The 17,621-nt window shown below is 41.0% G+C and overlaps 1 long non-coding RNA gene and 1 pseudogene across 1 annotated transcript in view; one reads left to right on the forward strand and one right to left on the reverse strand.

The window, feature by feature from the left end:
* The first annotated feature begins 224 nt into the window (after window positions 1-224).
* LOC125883942 (NACHT, LRR and PYD domains-containing protein 12-like) overlaps window positions 225-17,621 on the forward strand; it is a 169,867-nt pseudogene continuing 152,470 nt past the window's right edge.
* The window catches only part of LOC125883991 (uncharacterized), a 54,519-nt gene continuing 39,266 nt past the window's right edge, over window positions 2,369-17,621 (reverse strand). Inside the window, exon 3 of the long non-coding RNA XR_007448620.1 lies at window positions 2,369-2,445. This is a non-coding gene — a long non-coding RNA (uncharacterized LOC125883991). The remainder of the gene's footprint in view (window positions 2,446-17,621) is intronic.

The raw sequence follows: 17,621 nt of genomic DNA on the forward strand, positions 1-17,621 counted from the left end.
GGCTAACAGCTCCAGGGAGGCTAACAACAGCGTGAAGTGAAGCCATGGCTTTGACAGCTTCTGTCTCTCCGACATTACGTCTTCTTTGTTGTTGAACGTGCTGCTGACTGACGAGCATAGATTCGGCGTAATGAAAAGAATCGATAAGGGAATCGTTAAGTATAAAGGCTAATGATGTCGATGAATTGAACCAGTTGGAACCGGTTCTTAACAGGAACCGGTTCTCGATTCCCATCCCTATCTGTGAGTAATCAAAGGTTATTTAGTGTCAATACAAAATGTCACAACTGACCCCGCTCTCCCCTACTGTATGTCATAAAAATACCCAGCCAATATGTAATCATGTCCTATAAATAAGAAGTTACTGACTTCATCACACTGTGTATGTGTGTTACAGTTCTCTCAGATTTGGGAAGATGGCTGATTTGGAGGCAGACGGGGACAGATCAGAGTCTCCAGTGTCCAGCTGTCAGCTGTCTTTGAAGAGTGACCGCAGTAAAGATCAACCTCTAACCTTCAGTAATGAAGCTGGACCCTCAGACACAAAGTAAGAGACTGTTGAAAAACATGAGGCAGCTTTTTGCCTTTTGAAAGTCGTCTCACAGTGGAGCACAACATTACTCAGGAGGTTTTCATGAAGCTCCACCATGAGATATTTGAACTGCCTGTGACTGAGTGTGTGAATAAAGCAAATAATTTTCAGCACAGTTTGCAGGACGAGATCTAAATAATGTGTTCATCTCCACAGAGAGAAGAAGAGGAGTCATGTTTCTGTGGAGGAGCAGCTGTCCTGCTGTAGTTTGTGTCAGGACGTCCTGAAGGATCCAGTCTCTACCAGCTGTGGACACTGGTTCTGCAGACAGTGCATCAGCTCATACTGGGACCAGTCTGCTTCATCAGGAGACTCCTCCTGTCCCCAGTGTGGAGAAGGATCCAGAACAAGAGCTGGACTGCAGACAGCCAGTCAGACCAGCACTGTACAAAGTAAGACTGTGCATCTGTCTGCTGATGTCATCATGTCTGAAAACAGGATTCTTCTTGGTTTATTTGTGTTGTAAAGTGTAGACATGAAAGATTTTATCAAACTAATGTATAAAACCTTCATTTGTTTGTGTTACTTGTTTTAATGTTGGTCATGAAAATAATCAGAGTCCAGATTTATTTCTTTAGTCTGACATGTTTCCTTCTCTTTCAGCAGACAGTGGTCTGCAGGAGGTTTTAGATGAACATAAGATCAGTGTGAGGAGGAGATGTGAACGTGTGACTGAAGGAAGTGATGAAACAGGAAGTGAAAGCCTCCTCAACAGGATCTACACTGAGCTCTACATCACAGAGGGACAGAGTGAAGAGGTTAATACCCAACATGAGGTGAAGCAGCTTGAGAGAGCTTCTAAGATGAAGACCCTCCATGAAACTCCAATCAAGTGTCAGCACATCTTTAAAGCCTTACCTGAGCAACAGAAACACATCAGAGTGGTTCTGACCAACGGCGTCGCTGGCGTTGGAAAAACCTTCACAGTGCAGAAGTTCGCTCTGGACTGGGCCGAGGGTTTGGAAAACCAAGATGTCAGTGTGGTGATTCTGCTTTCGTTCAGGGAGCTGAACTTGATCAGAGATGAGAAGTTGAGTCTTCTCACTCTGCTCCGTGTTTTCCATCCAACATTACAGAAGGTCACAGCAGAGGAGCTGTCTGTAAAGTTCTGTTCATCTTTGACGGCCTGGATGAAAGCAGACTGGCTCTGGATTTCCACAACAATGAGGTTGTGACTGATGTCACACAGAAGTCATCAGTCAACGTGTTGTTGACAAACCTCATCGAGGAAGCTGCTTCCCTCGGCTCTGGTCTGGATAACTTCCCGACCTGCAGCAGCCAATCAGATCCCTCCTGCTTGTGTTGACAGGGTAACAGAAGTACGAGGCTTCACTGACGCCCAGAAGGAGGAGTACTTCAGGAGGAGAGTCAGTGATAAAGAGCGGTCCAGCAGAATCATCTCACACATGAAGACATCCAGGAGCCTCCACATCATGTGTCTAATCCCAGTCTTCTGCTGGATCACTGCTACAGTTCTGGATCACATGTTGACTACAGAGCAGAGAGGAGAGCTGCCCAAGACCCTGACTGAGCTGTACTCACACTTCCTGCTGGTTCAGACAAAGAGGAAGAAGCACAAGTATGATGAGGGACATGAGACCAGTCCACAGGAGCTGATGGAGGCTGACAGGGACGTTCTTCTGAAGCTGGGGAAGCTGGCGTTTGAACATCTGGAGAAAGGAAACATCATGTTCTACCAAGAAGACCTGGAGCGCTGTGGTCTTGATGTCACAGAGGCCTCGGTGTACGCAGGAGTTTGTACAGAGATCTTCAAAAGAGAGTCTGTGATCTTCCAGAAAACAGTCTACTGCTTCGTTCATCTGAGCGTTCAGGAGTTTCTGGCTGCAGTCTACCTGTTCCACTGTTTCACCAACAGGAACACAAAGGTACTGGAGGACTTCCTTGGGACAGACCAGGATAATTACAGATCCCTGGATGTCTTCTTACAGAGAGCCATGAAGAAATCCCTCCAAAGTAAAAATGGTCACCTGGATCTGTTTGTCCGCTTCCTTCATGGCCTCTCTCTGGAGTCCAACCAGAGACTGTTAGGAGGCCTTTTGGGTCGGACAGACAACAGTCCAGAAATCATCCAGAGAGCCATCAACAACCTGAAGAAGATGAACACAAACAAGATCTCTCCTGACAGAAGCATCAACATCTTCCACTGTCTGCTGGAGATGAACGACCTCTCAGTACATCAGGAGATCCAAGAGTTCCTGAAGTCAGAGAACAGATCAGAGAAGAAACTCTCAGAGATCCACTGCTCAGCTCTGGCCTACATGCTGCAGATGTCAGAGGAGGTTCTGGATGAGTTGGATGTGAAAGAATACAACACATCACACGCAGGACGATGGAGACTGATTCCAGCTGTGAGGAACTGCAGAAAGGCTGGGTAAGTCCAGATGTGATTAACATCATAAATCATTGTAGATTAGTCGTTTAATTCTTCAAATATACACACTATGAAATTCTTATTATTCATAAAATGTTGAAATGATGTGTCTGTTGTATTTTGTCACAGATGTTCTTGAGCTGTTTCAAATGCTGTGAGTGCAAAACATGTAGATGTTTCAGTTGGTTGTGTTTATAGCTGTTGAGTTCATGAACACAGTTTTTCTATTGATTTCTAATCATTGTTCCAGTTTACAGTTTTTCACCTTTATGTGATGGAGGCGCCATGTGAACCTGATAAAACAAATGATGGACTTCAGAGGTTGTTGTTGAGGTTTTATCACAGCAGCATTTCATCACAGTATGGCAGTATTTGATGGTTCTGAGTGAAAGCAGTAAAGTTATTACTCCATAAACAGATTGTGTAAGGTGTTTTATAGAATCAGACATGCAGATAATACCTGAGTTTATTCACCACTATGCTTAAACATTTAAAATAAGATCTGTATCATTTGCCAAAGGAGATTTCTGAAGTCCTAAAAACTGCTTTTATCCAGTTGTTGCTATCTCTTTTTTCATGCCTCGGCGCCGGCGACAGTCGTGGCCAGAGGCATCATGTTTTTGGGTTGTCAGTCTGTCCACGACATCTCAAGAACACCTTGAGAGGATTTCTTTAAATTTGGCACAAACGTCCAGTTGGACTTAAGAATGAACTGATTAGATTTCGGTGGTCAAAGGTCAAGATCACTGTGACCTCACAAAATGTGTTTTTGGCCATAACTCAAGAATTCATTCACTAATTATGACAAAACTTCACACTAATGTCTAACAGGATAAAATAATTAAGTGATGAGATTTTATATCCAAAAGGTCAAAGGTCAACTTCACTGTGACATCATCATGTTCTGCATAAAACTCTTCTCTGGTCATTATTAAACGTCATATCTCAGGAACAGAAGGGGAGACATTTGGTCAGAGACTGAGTTGGTGACACTGATCTTGAAACTGTGCTGATTGTATAGATCTTCTGTGCTGTCGGGTTGAAGATGTGTGTGAAGCGTCTGTGTTTTAGAATAAGTAGCTTCTTTGCAGCAGCATCCATATTTGAATCATTGTCTACTGTCATGGACACATATGAGTCTGGACAGACATGGATGTAAACTGTAAGTGTAACTTGACTGGTGAAGCATACGACCTCGAGGCAGTAATTCTGGTCATGAATCAGCTTTTAATTACTTTGAATTCTTTGTGTTCTTTTTTTTATTCTTAACTATTTTCAGTCCATCAAAACAGGATATTTCAAACTATTTTATCATCAAATCCATAAAGTAAATATAAAGTGTCTCTTTGACAATAACAGATTTTCTCATATATGTGTCATGTCAGATTTACCAAGTGTAGACTCTCAAAGACTCACTGTAAAGTCGTGGCCTCAGCTCTGAAGTCCAACCCCTCCCATCTGAGAGAGCTGCACCTGAGTGACAACAACCTGCGGGATTCAGCAGTGAAGCGGCTGTGTGCTGGACTGGAGAGTCCAAACTGTAGACTGGAGACTCTGAGGTCAGTTCACTTGCTTATGTAGGTGTTTGTTTGTTTGTTTTTGGATATATATAATATAAATCCTTGACTGAGGTTATAAAGCTTTCAGTGTTTTCAGAAATGTTGTGTCTTTCCAAATGGCTGAACAGTTGGTTATGAAAGGCAGAGAAATGATGATTTAGAACATGTAGACACCATCAAGTTTGAGATTTATCCAAAGAGAATTTAAGATTCCTGAGGTTCTGAGGTTTCTTTGTTTTCATGTTAACGTCACATAATCATTTGAAGTCACAGACCTTTAGACTGCAACAATAAGCAAATAAATAGTCTGCACTGGAAACATCTTGGACTTTAAGGACAGGTTGATATTCTTTCACACTCACACGCCCATTAGGACTGCACCATTAATGATCTGGATTCATACGTCTATGTGATCTCATTTCTAAATGACAAGCATTGACTGGCTCCTGTTTCCCTATGCATCCATGTGTTGACTGATGTGCTGTGGAGCAATCCCAGTTGCTATCAAGTGTTTCCTCTATCAGTGGGAAAAAGAAGGGGAGACATTTGGTCAGAGACTGAGTTGGTGACACTGATCTTGGGTGTCCACCTTGAAATGATGTTGATTGTATAGATCTTCTGTGCTGTCGGGGGACAATGGATGTGAAGCGTCCATGTTTTTACAGACATGGATGTAATGAGAAACTTGACTGGTGCACAGAGGCATACATGTTATTATAACAGACTCTGAAGATTACGTCCAGCACTTTAGTAAATGTTCTATATAAGTCAAGCACTTTGATATGTCCTATGTTAATGTCATCTGTTTAAAGCCCTGTGTAGACAGCAAGCATCTCAGACGTTTAGTTATCTTAGCCGCCATCTTGACTGTAAGGAAGTCAGGAGGGACAACTCCAGCGGTCACAGCTGAGCAGCATGTGTTGTTGTCTAGAGTCACAGCTGTAATGCAGTCGCCTGGCAGAGGTCTGCACTCTACTGAGTGCACTTTGTAGTTGATGTCTGTAATCATTCCTTCTGTCCATACTGTCTGTGAAGCAGTCCCTTTATAACCTGACTCCAGTGTTACCAGATGGAGGACAAAATCCACAGTCTTGTTCTGTGTCAAAGTTCAGTTTAAACTAATATGAGGCTTCAGCTGTCTGAGTTACAGTCAGTATTTAGTGTTTGACAGTGTTTTTCTTGTTGAGCTGCAGAGGAGGAACAGTAACTCAAAGAGGGAGTTTGGTGCTAAACAGTCTGTAACTTTGGTCCACACCCTCTTGATTTGGATAACTCAGACTGCTGAAGCTTCATATTAGTTTCATCTGAACTGATGAAGACATTTCTTACAGTGTAGCTGAGTTAAGAAGAGACCACTTCACACTCAGTATGGACAGGAGAAATATTTACTGCCACCAATAACTCTTTTAATGTGCATGTGGCTGTTGAACAAACTTGAACAAATGTGTCCCTCTCCTTTTTATTCCATATACAAATACAGTATGAAGGTCATGTAAGAAATGAATGAATGAACAGTTTTTAGTCCAACGTGTGATTTGATATTGATCCTCTAAATACAGACTTGACTGAGATCAGCAGCATGTTGTTAATCTGTGTTGATATGAATAGGTGAATGAATGTTGTGGTGACATTTGGATGATGTCTGTAGAAGGCTGACATCATGATGATCCACAATAACACAATGACAAAGTCACTCTACTCAGTTTAGGGCAAAGCTCATTGATCAGGACATAGTAATGTTGAGCTACACATTTAACACATCTGAACACATCTGATTGTTTTATTAATGATTTTTATCTACATCATTTATTCTTTATTCAGACTGAGGAACTGCAGTTTGTCAGAGATCAGCTGTGTTTATCTGGCCTCAGCTCTGAAGTCCAACCCCTCCCATCTGAGAGAGCTGGAGCTGACTGAAAACAAGCTGCAGGATTCAGGAGTGAAGCAGCTGTGTGATTTGCTGGAGAGTCCACACTGTAAACTGGAGACTCTGAGGTCAGACACCATTTTTTACTCCTGTGCTGAGATTATTATGATGTGAAAGTTGTGTTGACACTAAACTGCAGACATCAGGCTGATATTATACTGATCCACAATGAAGTCTATTTGTCTTGTTCAGTGGTTTAATCCATTGACTGTGGCAGAGCAATGTGGAGCTAAAACCTTAAAGATAAACTCTGCAGGATCTTCCTTAAAAACAGTGTATAGACTCATACAGAAATAATCCCTCTCAATCATCACTTATGAGCCACTCTCAGTGTGTGCTGGTGTATTCATCTGCAGAGACTCTGCCCTCTGCCTGTGTTTTCTTACTTTCTTTTTATTTTCTGTGTTTGGGAAGTTTCTGGGCGTGTACCCCCACAGCGCTCAGGTGAGCTCAGGGCTTTATAAAAAGGTGGGGACCAGATGCCAGACTGTAAGCAGCAGGAATCAAAGAGATACAACACTGAAAGAAATGCAAATTTAGCAAGAAGAAATGCCAAACAAGAATGAATCTGGGGTTGGCTTTTACCTTCACCTGAGCTGTTGAATGTGTTTACAAACAGTAACCAACAATCCTGCATAACATAACTTTAATTTCAGCAGAAAAGTGACTGGATTATTCACTCCTAACCTGTAAACCAGGGGTGTCAAACATATTGCCCGTGGGCTGAAACCAACACCAGAGGAGCTCACCTGGTTCTCCAGCTGTCTGAATGAAAGAGACAATCATACCTTCAATATTCTTGTCAGCTAATGTCAACAGGTGTTTATATCCCATCATAATATTCTTACAGGGTTTTATTTGATACTTAATGCAATAGTTGCTCTTTATAAGTCCCAACATTACATTTGTTCAGATTATGTTAGAAAGTACAGCTGGTCTCAAGAAATGTAACAGCCACCTCTCTATTGGTTGAAACTCTAAACCAGCACAAAAATGACAATTAGCAACATAAGCCACCATGTTCTGAACAGACACATTATAAACACTGTGACTTTGTATTAATACACAGTCACATTTGCATTCTGGAGCATATAGGCCGAACCGAAAACACAATACTTGTAAATAAACACTAGATCAGCACTAGACAGGCATGATGGGAAATCAGGGCTCTCCCATTGTTTCTAGACTCTCAGCACTGGCACCAAGGTAGGCATCACAGTTAAAAAGGTGGAGCAGAGTCAGGCGGTGTGCTCACAGTAATAGTTGCAAACTATGAGGTACATTGCTGAAAAGTGAAACACTGGTTAAGTTTTATTAAAAGTCAAATATAATCCTGCCGCTGACAGCTGTCATGTTACTCACGTTAATCATGTCTGTTTGCAGTGTTAGCGAGGTAGCTACCCAGCTACAGCTAGTCAGTACAGTTAGTAATGTAGCAGAGTGAACTACAGTCAAGCTGGCAGTCACTCTAATCTCCATGGTGACATCAGCTAATGCTACAACTGTAGTGCATCCATGTGCTGACATTAATATGTGTTACATTGAATAATGCCTTCAAACAGCCCAGATGGAGCTGATGGGGGGAGCTAGTGACAGACTTAGCAAAGTTAGCAGAATGATGACTTTTGATTTTCAAATTAAGGTGTTATATAATACATAACATTATAGAAATACAATGAATTGAATTATATTCAGAATAAGAGTCAAATTAATTACCAGTGTCCCTTACGAATTAAAAAGTAAATATCACTAACTTGTGAGGGAAAAGTCTTTATTCTTTGATTTTTGTGTTGGAAATGAAAATGAAAAAGATTATTCCTGATGTTGAGGACATGTCTGACAAATGTTGCTCTATAATTCCTGACAATATCTGAAATACTTGTGTTCAGGACATTTCAGGACACCATTCCTGATAATCAAGCATCTCTACTGCATCAAAGTATATTAACAGTCCTGCTTTAAACACTTGATTTCAACTTAAATTTACCCTCATGATTCTTTAAATAAGTGATTTGTGTTTGGCTGCACAACATGAGCTAGTGATGATGGAGCCACTGGTGGAGCTGGCAGAGTTTAAGAGGTGAAGTCACTACATCTTTATTGAAGTAGCAGCACGTTGTCAATGATATTTATGAGAGCTGTTTTTCACTTTTTGTATTTTCCAGTCTTTAACCTGCCTCCTGTTGGGATCAGCACAATAACACAATGACAAAGTCACTCTACTCAGTTTAGGGCACATTTAACACCTGAACACATGTGATTGTTTTATTAATGATTTTTATCTACATCATTTATTCTTTATTCAGACTGAGTCGTTGCAGTTTGTCAGAGATCAGCTGTGTTTATCTGGCCTCAGCTCTGAAGTCCAACCCCTCCCATCTGAGAGAGCTGGACCTGAGCTTCAACAACAGCCTGCAGGATTTAGATGTAAAGCTGCTGTGTGATCTGAAGGAGAGTCCACACTGTAAACTGGAGACTCTGAGGTCAGTAGAGGGTTGGAGTGGGTCCATGCTGGTTTCAGCAGTATTATATTAAACACAGTTGATATCAGAGCAAAGATCCAGTACTTCCTGTAAACCTCAGACCTTCTCAGTGGCTCAAAGAGGGGAATGGTGACAGTCTTCAGGAGAGGACAGAAAGACAGACAGAGAGAACAGTCAGCCAATCAGATCAGAAAGAAGCTTGTTGAGATCATGTGTTTAAGTTGATGTGAAGACGACTGTTGTTATGTTCATGTCTACAGGAAGTGAAGCTGGATTACAGCTGACAGCATCACAACATGTATAGAGACAGCTGTCCTCCTTCATCAAACTGTCACACCATCAAATCTGACCTTGATAACAGGGGACCTGTTATGCTTTCCTGTTTCTGTGTGTGTGTGTGTGTGTGTGTGTGTGTGTGTGTGTGTGTGTGTGTGTGTTTTATATAGTCTATAGTGTTACAATGAAGGATGTTGGTATTAAATGTGGCCAAAGTTTCAGATAATGAGGTAAATGTATGTAAAAGTAATCCCTGTGAACAAAAACCTCAGACTTCAGACTGTTGTGAATACCCTGTGTTCAACGGCTTTTCTACTGAAGCTAAGATTTCTTTATAAGGCATACAACTATGAGGCGGTAATTCTAGTTTGAACATTAAAGCATGTAAACAGGTTCTAGTAGAAACCCAGAATCCAAATATGAAGCTGTTAATGAGCATAATATGTCCTCTTTAAAGTGTTTGTTGTCTTCATCTTTGTCACAGCTCTGAGATCAGTCTGACTGAAGCCTACAAATCACTGGCTCTTATTTTATAGAACCATCATTACATTTAGTAACCATGTGTTCTTTATACAGAGCAGAAGCTCTGCTGAAGTCCAGTAATCACAGCTGATGTGTTGCTGTTCAGTCTTTGGATGAACATGTAGAACATTTAACATGATATATCTGTCCATCAGTCATTTGTTCTAACAGACTCAGTAAATCCATCATTAAAGTGAATCCCTCTGTTTGTGCAGCCATGATGCGTTCAGGACTCTCAGCAGTTTATTTCCACTGTGTACTTGAGTGAAATCTGCAGAGTAAACAGACTTGATGCCCAAAGTCTCTGCAGGTCTGTGAGCTTCCAGCTCAGTGTGTTCACTGCAACACGTTAACATGAGAGCTGGAAGGAAGCCGACTACGCTACACAGCCGCTCCACTCTGCTCTGAACAGGAAGTCCCTACTGGTCTTTATACTGGATGTGCTGCATCACTGACTGACAGCTGCTTTATAACTTCTCTTGTCTTCTTCTCTCATCAGATGGAGGCCAACTTGGATGTTTTAAACAAGATGGTGGATGTGTAGAGAGGATCAGCTGTGTCCTAATGATCCAAAGATGTTGAAGCAGCAGCATCATTTTGTGTGTTTTGTGTGCTGTGTGTGTGTGTGTGTGTGTGTGTGTGTGTGTGTGTGTGTGTGTGTGTGTGTAGCAGGAAGGCAAAAGGAAGTGATATCACAACCTTGTCCACCTGAGCAGAAGAGGAAGAAGGGAAGGTAATAAATTAGGAAACACCTGTGAGCAGAGAGAGGGAAAACCTAACAAAGGAGACTTGAAGGAGGATGGAAAGGAGAAGTGAGAAAGGGGGAAAAAAGAGGAAATAAGGAAAAGGGTGAACCCGGCACTGGATTAAATGAAAAGACAACAGTGAATTAAAGCTAGTGACAAAGTGTTACAAGGACTGGCTGGAAATGAACAGTGAGGAAACAACGACCTCAAAGAAAAGCTGATCTCTGGAGCAGGTGGAAACAGACTGTGTTTTCCTGCTTGGATTCAGTGGCTGAGCTGAGGTGGAGGACTCACTACCAGCAGATAAGTTCCTTTTTTCCCCACAATCTCCTGGCTTCTCCAAACTCGAGCTTCAAGCTAACCTGGGTCCTTCCCTCCCCCCTCACTCACACTCCCAACACACACTTCTCACCTATCTGAACTAAATGAACTGAACTGTAAACCTCTCTCTCACCTACACACACACACACGCACACATAATTTCCTTGTATTTTTTTTATAAGCTAAGTGAATATTATTAGGGTCCAGGCAGCCTAAGCTGCCAGGACCCTATTGTTATCCTGCATCTTCTTCTTCTTCTTCTTCTTCTTCTTCTTCTTCTTCTTCTTCCGAGGAAATCATACTTCCCATGCGCGAAAAATTACTAAACTTTGCACAAAGGTCCGGTCCCATGTCAGATGTCCTCAACTGGAAACACAAGACAATAGTCCTGATGGTGGCGCTACAGCAAGCCTCTAAATTTCAAGACTTTGAAAATTCATAACAAATCAACCATATGTGCTATAGCTTTGGAACTTTCATTTTGAAATGTGCTTTTCCATGGCATGGATGGCTACTGTCTGGCACCCTGATGCTTGGCTTAGTCAATTTGTGAAGCCACACATGAACTGTCACTTGCCAGTTAGCTCAGTGAGATAGAAGAGGGACCTCAGTCTCAGAAGTTGTGAGTTCAAGCCTCAGCTAAGGCAGAATGGACATTCTAATGTGAAAGTCCTTTGTTCAGGCATCATGCTATGTGGATTAGAGACTATAATAATTATGATCCAGGCAGTTTCACAGAGAGACAAATACTCTTTATCAACACTTTTCCCTGTTATCCCTCGTCTCTTTTCCCTGTTTATTTGGCTTAGCTATCAGTCAATATGCAGAGTCTATCCAATAGCTACTTTCACATTTTCAAAAATGTTTTCATCTTTGTCACCATGGATAATGTTTAGCTTTAAGCTAGATCAGGCCAGTTTGTTCATAATTGCTAGCAGTTAATGTTATTCTTACTTTCTTGCTCTTGAGTTTTTTCTTTCCTTAGTATATTATGAGTCTGATCACTTCAGCCACTCATCCACAATTTGAAGGACATGCCATAATTATATGATGTAACTTCTATGTTGTGATATGCTTTGTTTTAGTGTGTGTGTTGCTCAGAATTGCCTAATTTTGCCTAAAATTGCCCGGCCCCGACCATTGCTGCACAGCAGCTATAATTTGTATTTGAATTTTGTGTTTTCCTGTGGTTGACTATTTAAGTTGAATTTGATTCCTGTTTATTGCAGTGACATTGATGAATTGAGACATTTTTGAGTTATTTGATTCTGCTTGATTGAATTATGAATGAATATAACGACCCTTAATTAATCAACTTGATTTGTGGTGTTTTCTGTTATTTTGTAGAAGTAAGCAGTCGGGTTATTTTACTCTTATTTCACTCTTAACAAATTTGACAGGTGAGGGTTTTATGTCCACGTGGCTTGCGGTACAACTGTATAATAGTGAGCTGATTCAAATAAATGCTACAATCGGACTTTTGTCAACTGTTGTACTTTGTTGTTATTGTGTGTTTTAAACACAGTGTTGTTGTAGTTACTTTTAGTCACCAGTAGATGGAGATAATTTGATCCTCCTTAAACATTAATTGACGTTCCAATCCAAAAGGAAGAACTTTATATTTTTTGGTTTCATGACGGTGCACCCACATTTCAGCATTAAATCATCAGAATACTGTTCCATATTTCCAGTGGTCACAGTATTCACATCTTTTACTGTAAGTGAAAATAGTATGTCCACACTATAAAAATACTCCATTACTGGTTCTTTATTCAGAATGTTACTAGAGTAAAAGTACAAAAGTATCAGCATCAAAATACACTTAAAGTACCAAAAGTTAAAGTGCTCATTATGCAGAATGGTCCATTTATATTATGGATTATAATTATTCATGCATTCATGTGTTCATCACTTTAATGTTGCAGCTGGTAAAGATGGAGCTCATTTTAATGACTTTATAAACTGCTGCGTAGTTTAATCTATAATAATATCATTTATTAGTTGATGGTATTTTGTATTAATAATCTACAAAGTAACTGAAGTTATCAAATAAATATAGTGGAGTAAAAAGTCCAATATTTCCCTCTGAGATGTAGTGGAATAAAAAGTGGCCTATAAAGTATCAGAAAATGGAAATACTCAAGTAAAGTAGGCGACAAGTAGTGATGAGCAAATGAAGCCTCATGAAGCTTTGTCTTTATCTTCTGAGCCCACTAGATGGCGCTCTCTGTTCAACAAAGGGTTAACAGCACTGAAGTCAGATGTTTTGATCAGAACCCACTTAGTTTATAGGATACAGCCTTGGTAGGGCGGAGTGTAATGTGACTATTGTCTGACGTCATCTTTACTCTGTGACATTGTGGAGGCCTTGTTGCATTTATTATCAAGTTTCCTATTTGTGTGTTGATGCTCATTCTTGATGTAAACAACCCCTATAGCTTCATTTTTTAATGCACCTTCCAGATTTGGATATGTATGTTTTTAGAGAATGCACGTTAACAATAAGGACTTAAGCATTTATTCTCAAGAACGTACCTATCTAATGTCAACTTGTTGGGCTGTGTTTAAGATTGTCACTGAGCAGTTTTTAATTTGACTTCTTTATTCCTCTTTTTCTATGTATAATGTTGATTGTTACACTAATTGATGTTTGGTATTTAGCCTTTCCACTGCACGTGGGTCATGTGACTAATGTCAAACTCACAGCCACTCCTACTTAAGATGGCTTCTCTTTGTTACACAACTGTTTGCCTGATGAAGGTCTAGTCACCGAAACGTTGCAGCATTGAAATCATTATTTTTGCAAGTGAGAAAGTGTGCGGGAGTCTTTTCTGCAAGTTGTATTCTTCTCGTCCCTCTCCTACGCACCTGTTTGGAAACAGATGTGCCAAGTATTCCTTTTTTTCTCACGCTTTACCACGAGCTCTTTTCAAGAGATCAACACTGACAGATAACTGCGCAGCGACGTCTGAGTCTCCTGTGAAGATGCCAAAAGGATTTTGTTCCCTGCTGTCCGTATGGAAGGCGCTGAGGCTTCCCAAGACGCAGAAGCAACGTTGGAGAGACTGCAAAGAGACACGCCTCTTTATGCATGGCTCAACTTTGAGCCAATACTGGAGAGACAAGGAAATCCCTCGGGGTTTACGCATCAGACAACAACAGGGAGATCAGATGAGAACTTTATTAAATGATGAGGAGAGCTTTTCAATAAAGACTTCCTCAATTTAATGTTACTCATTATCGATCAGGTGTCGATGGAAGCAAGCACACACGTCCAGGAATGCGCACCGACACACGCCTAACTATCGAAGAGAACAGGTCAGCCACAACGACTCCTCTGTGGAGAGTGACATCACACTGGACTCTGAAATCCCACCGAGCAATCCCTCTTTTTTATACAAGCACAGGAAAGCAGACAGAAGAGGACAAAGAAATGCAGACGGGGGAGACGCGCATCCAAATAGCGGACACCGGCCGTGGACACGCAGCAACTCAAGGACACGGTCATTAATATTTCCTCTCAGGAATCATGTAAAAAAAGAAGAATTATCCCTCCTGTCTAAAGGGCTGTCTTCTGTGCCCAACAGTGGGATCAATGTTTTTGGCCTGAAAGTGGATCTTAGATTCAGGTTAAATGGATTCAAAGAACACAGGCCCTGTTACTGACACTGATGTTCCCATGTTTAAAGCCAAACGCACTTCCTGCCCCAACACTAATAATGCATCTATAGATACAATACGTCCTATTGTGGCACAAACTTCTCATCAATGACTGCACTGATAGCTCTTGCCTCCATCCTCCGGTGCGGGTTTGACTGACTGATGATGTCACGCAGGGTAGCCCGGATTGCTGGGAGAGTTTTCTTCACTGCCCAGATTGCATTACACTGGCATGACCTTTGACCTTTTGGAGATATATAAAAATCATCATTTCACGGACAATCACGGACACACGCTGGTACAGACAGACGTATGGAAGGACAACCCAAAAACATAATGCCTCTGGCCGCGGCTATCGCCCATGAGGAGGCATCAAAACTGTAAAACAAGACGAATATTTTAGCAGGGCTGAAGCCTTGTATATGCATTCAAGATAGGGATGCACCATATTGGAGGTTTTTTTGCCGATATCGGATATGCTGATATGTAACAACTCATTTGACCGATAACCGATAGCGATCCACTCTTCAGCAGCTAATTTTAGTGATCATCAAGTCTCTTCTGTGGTGGAATTAACATCATATTATACATGCATGCTCTTATAGTGACGGCCCACCAGCAGATGGAGACATGAAATACAGTACTCTTCAACGTATGTGATATTCATTCATCGTGCAAAATAAAAAAAGCATGTTGGTCGATTCAAATAGTTCATTTTAAAGCCAATATGGAGCAGTACTGATGATGTGCCCATATTATCATGCATCCCTAATAAAATGTTTGTGTTTCCAGAGAAATAACTTGACCTAACTTCAAATGAACACGGTCTGCACCATCCACCACTCTCTGTCCTGTGAACTTTCTCTTGTCTCTGTTACTTACGTTCCACACATGCTAAGACGTGGACCTTATTGGAGTGTATTAGGCTAATTCAACAGTAATTACTTGGATCACATGATAGTGGCGCTTCATTAATGCTGGCACACTAAACCAAAGAAGACAGAAAAACTAAAGAGTTTTAGACAAATACATACATGTACCATTAGACCTGCAACCAAAATGATGTTAAAAATGCAATTAGAAAATGCAAAACATGTAAAAACAGTTCCTAAAACTGTGCACACAGATGGTTCTAGTGTCAGTCTCTTTAGTAATCTCTGATGAACTCACTGTTATTGATGAATACATGTAATATATAATGTATTCTTTACTTTTATTTAATGATGTCACATGACTTGTGCCGGCGTCATGGGTATTTAAAAAGGCGACTTCCTGTTGTTGGTCAGAATGTGAACATTGTGACAGAGAGACAAATAATAAAAGACATTTATGATAATTATAAGTATTATTTGTTGAGGGTTTTTTAGACGGCCATTACTGGAAACATTTCTGTATCTTCACAGACTGATGAGGAACAACAGGTTGGATGGTGTCACTTCTATCTTTTATTCAGTAGTCACATAGTTATAAAGATCCCTGTTGATGTAGTTCAGTTTATCAACCTGTTGAAAAACTCCGTCTGAGATGCTGCTGCAGTTTCATGGCTCTGTGGCGCCATCTAGTGGAGCTAAATGCTAATAACAAGTGCTGTCCCTCCTACTTCCTGTAGCTACTGTAGCCTACATGTTCAAAGGCCATCAGAGGCAGCACACCAAATAATTAAACTGCATATGTTTGAATTGTAACTCTCACACTGAATTAATTTACCAAGGTTGTGGATAAGGTGAGTTTGAGGCAACATTTGAAATGCAGTTGCCTAAAAATGAATGATGATAGTTCCTAAACTTGACTTGTATGAATGCATTACTGAATATTTGAATGTTTGTTCCAGGCTTACTGGCGCCAGGAAGCAGACTCCCCACACCTGAGGGTGCATGTGCTTCATAACTCCCCACCAGACCAGGACCAGGTGAGCAGTCAGGTGAGCTGGCCTCGTAGGTATTTGAAGGTGTGTGTATTCTTTGTCTCAAGAGTTTGACACTTGAAACGTCACTTGATGTTATGAAATAGACCTATATGTTAATGGGAGCAGTGTGCAGACGCTCTTCACATGTTCTGCTTCTGTGCTTTTTTGGACATTGTGAGCACACAGAAAAAAGGAACAAAGGATTTGCTCATGTTAAACTAAAAACACCGTCCTCCAGACAGCTGCTGCCACGTGTGGCTACAAGTTTAGTGGTGTTCTTATCATAGTGAGGAATAATGTTCACTGACTACATTCATTTACTCTTTGATGATCAATTTGAGTTTGTCAGGCTCAGTTTGTTTGCTGGTTTTATTCCTTCACTTCCATTCACATTGTGTTTTATTTTCTTGCACAGCGTCCTGTGACACAGCCAGACCACAACAGACTTGTGACTACATTTGAAGTTTTTCTTTGAGTTTTAATCTTAAAGGTTCAGTGTTAAAGACTTAAATGCATCTATAGCGATGATGACTGCAGATTGCAACCAGCTGAAACTTCTCTCAGGTAGAATTCCTTCAGTGTTCATTGTTGATGAGGTTTTTACCGTGAGCCATATTATCCACAGAGGTCTCTTCCTCTCCAAAACAAACGGACCAGGTGATTTAAACTGGTAAAAACACTGAAACAAGACAAAAGCAAATACTATAAACATCAGCGTAGTGAGTCAGAACTACAGGGATCTTATGACAAACTACATCATGCTGTACAAATACATTCACACATATACAGACAGCCAAACTGCATCACTATACAATCCCATCAATCCTTCAGTAAAATGTACAAACAGGTTCCTGCAACAGTGCAGGGCTTATTAAACTAAGGAGGAAGCTACATGTCAGACTGCCTGCCTGCCTGCCTGCCTGCCTGCCTGCCTGTCTGTCTGTCTGTCCCCCAGCAGCAGGTCAAGATGAAGGTGCCAGCTCTGTCTCTACTGGGTGATTCTCTGAATTCGGTGCACACTGGGTTCTCTGGTTACTGAAAAAAATACCACAAATAATTGTGTTTCTGAACATTCCATCTGATGAAGGACTATTTGAACCTCTGAGAAAATATGTTTTCCCACCTTAGGCATGAAATCCCAAACATTATTAGGAATTTCTTTGTCACTTAGATCGTTTTAAATTCAACCCTGTAACGGGACAGTTTGATTCCTGTGTGACCTCTGCTGACCTCACCA

This window comes from Epinephelus fuscoguttatus, linkage group LG23, assembly GCF_011397635.1.
Source record: "Epinephelus fuscoguttatus linkage group LG23, E.fuscoguttatus.final_Chr_v1".
NCBI classification, from domain to species: domain Eukaryota; kingdom Metazoa; phylum Chordata; class Actinopteri; order Perciformes; family Serranidae; genus Epinephelus; species Epinephelus fuscoguttatus.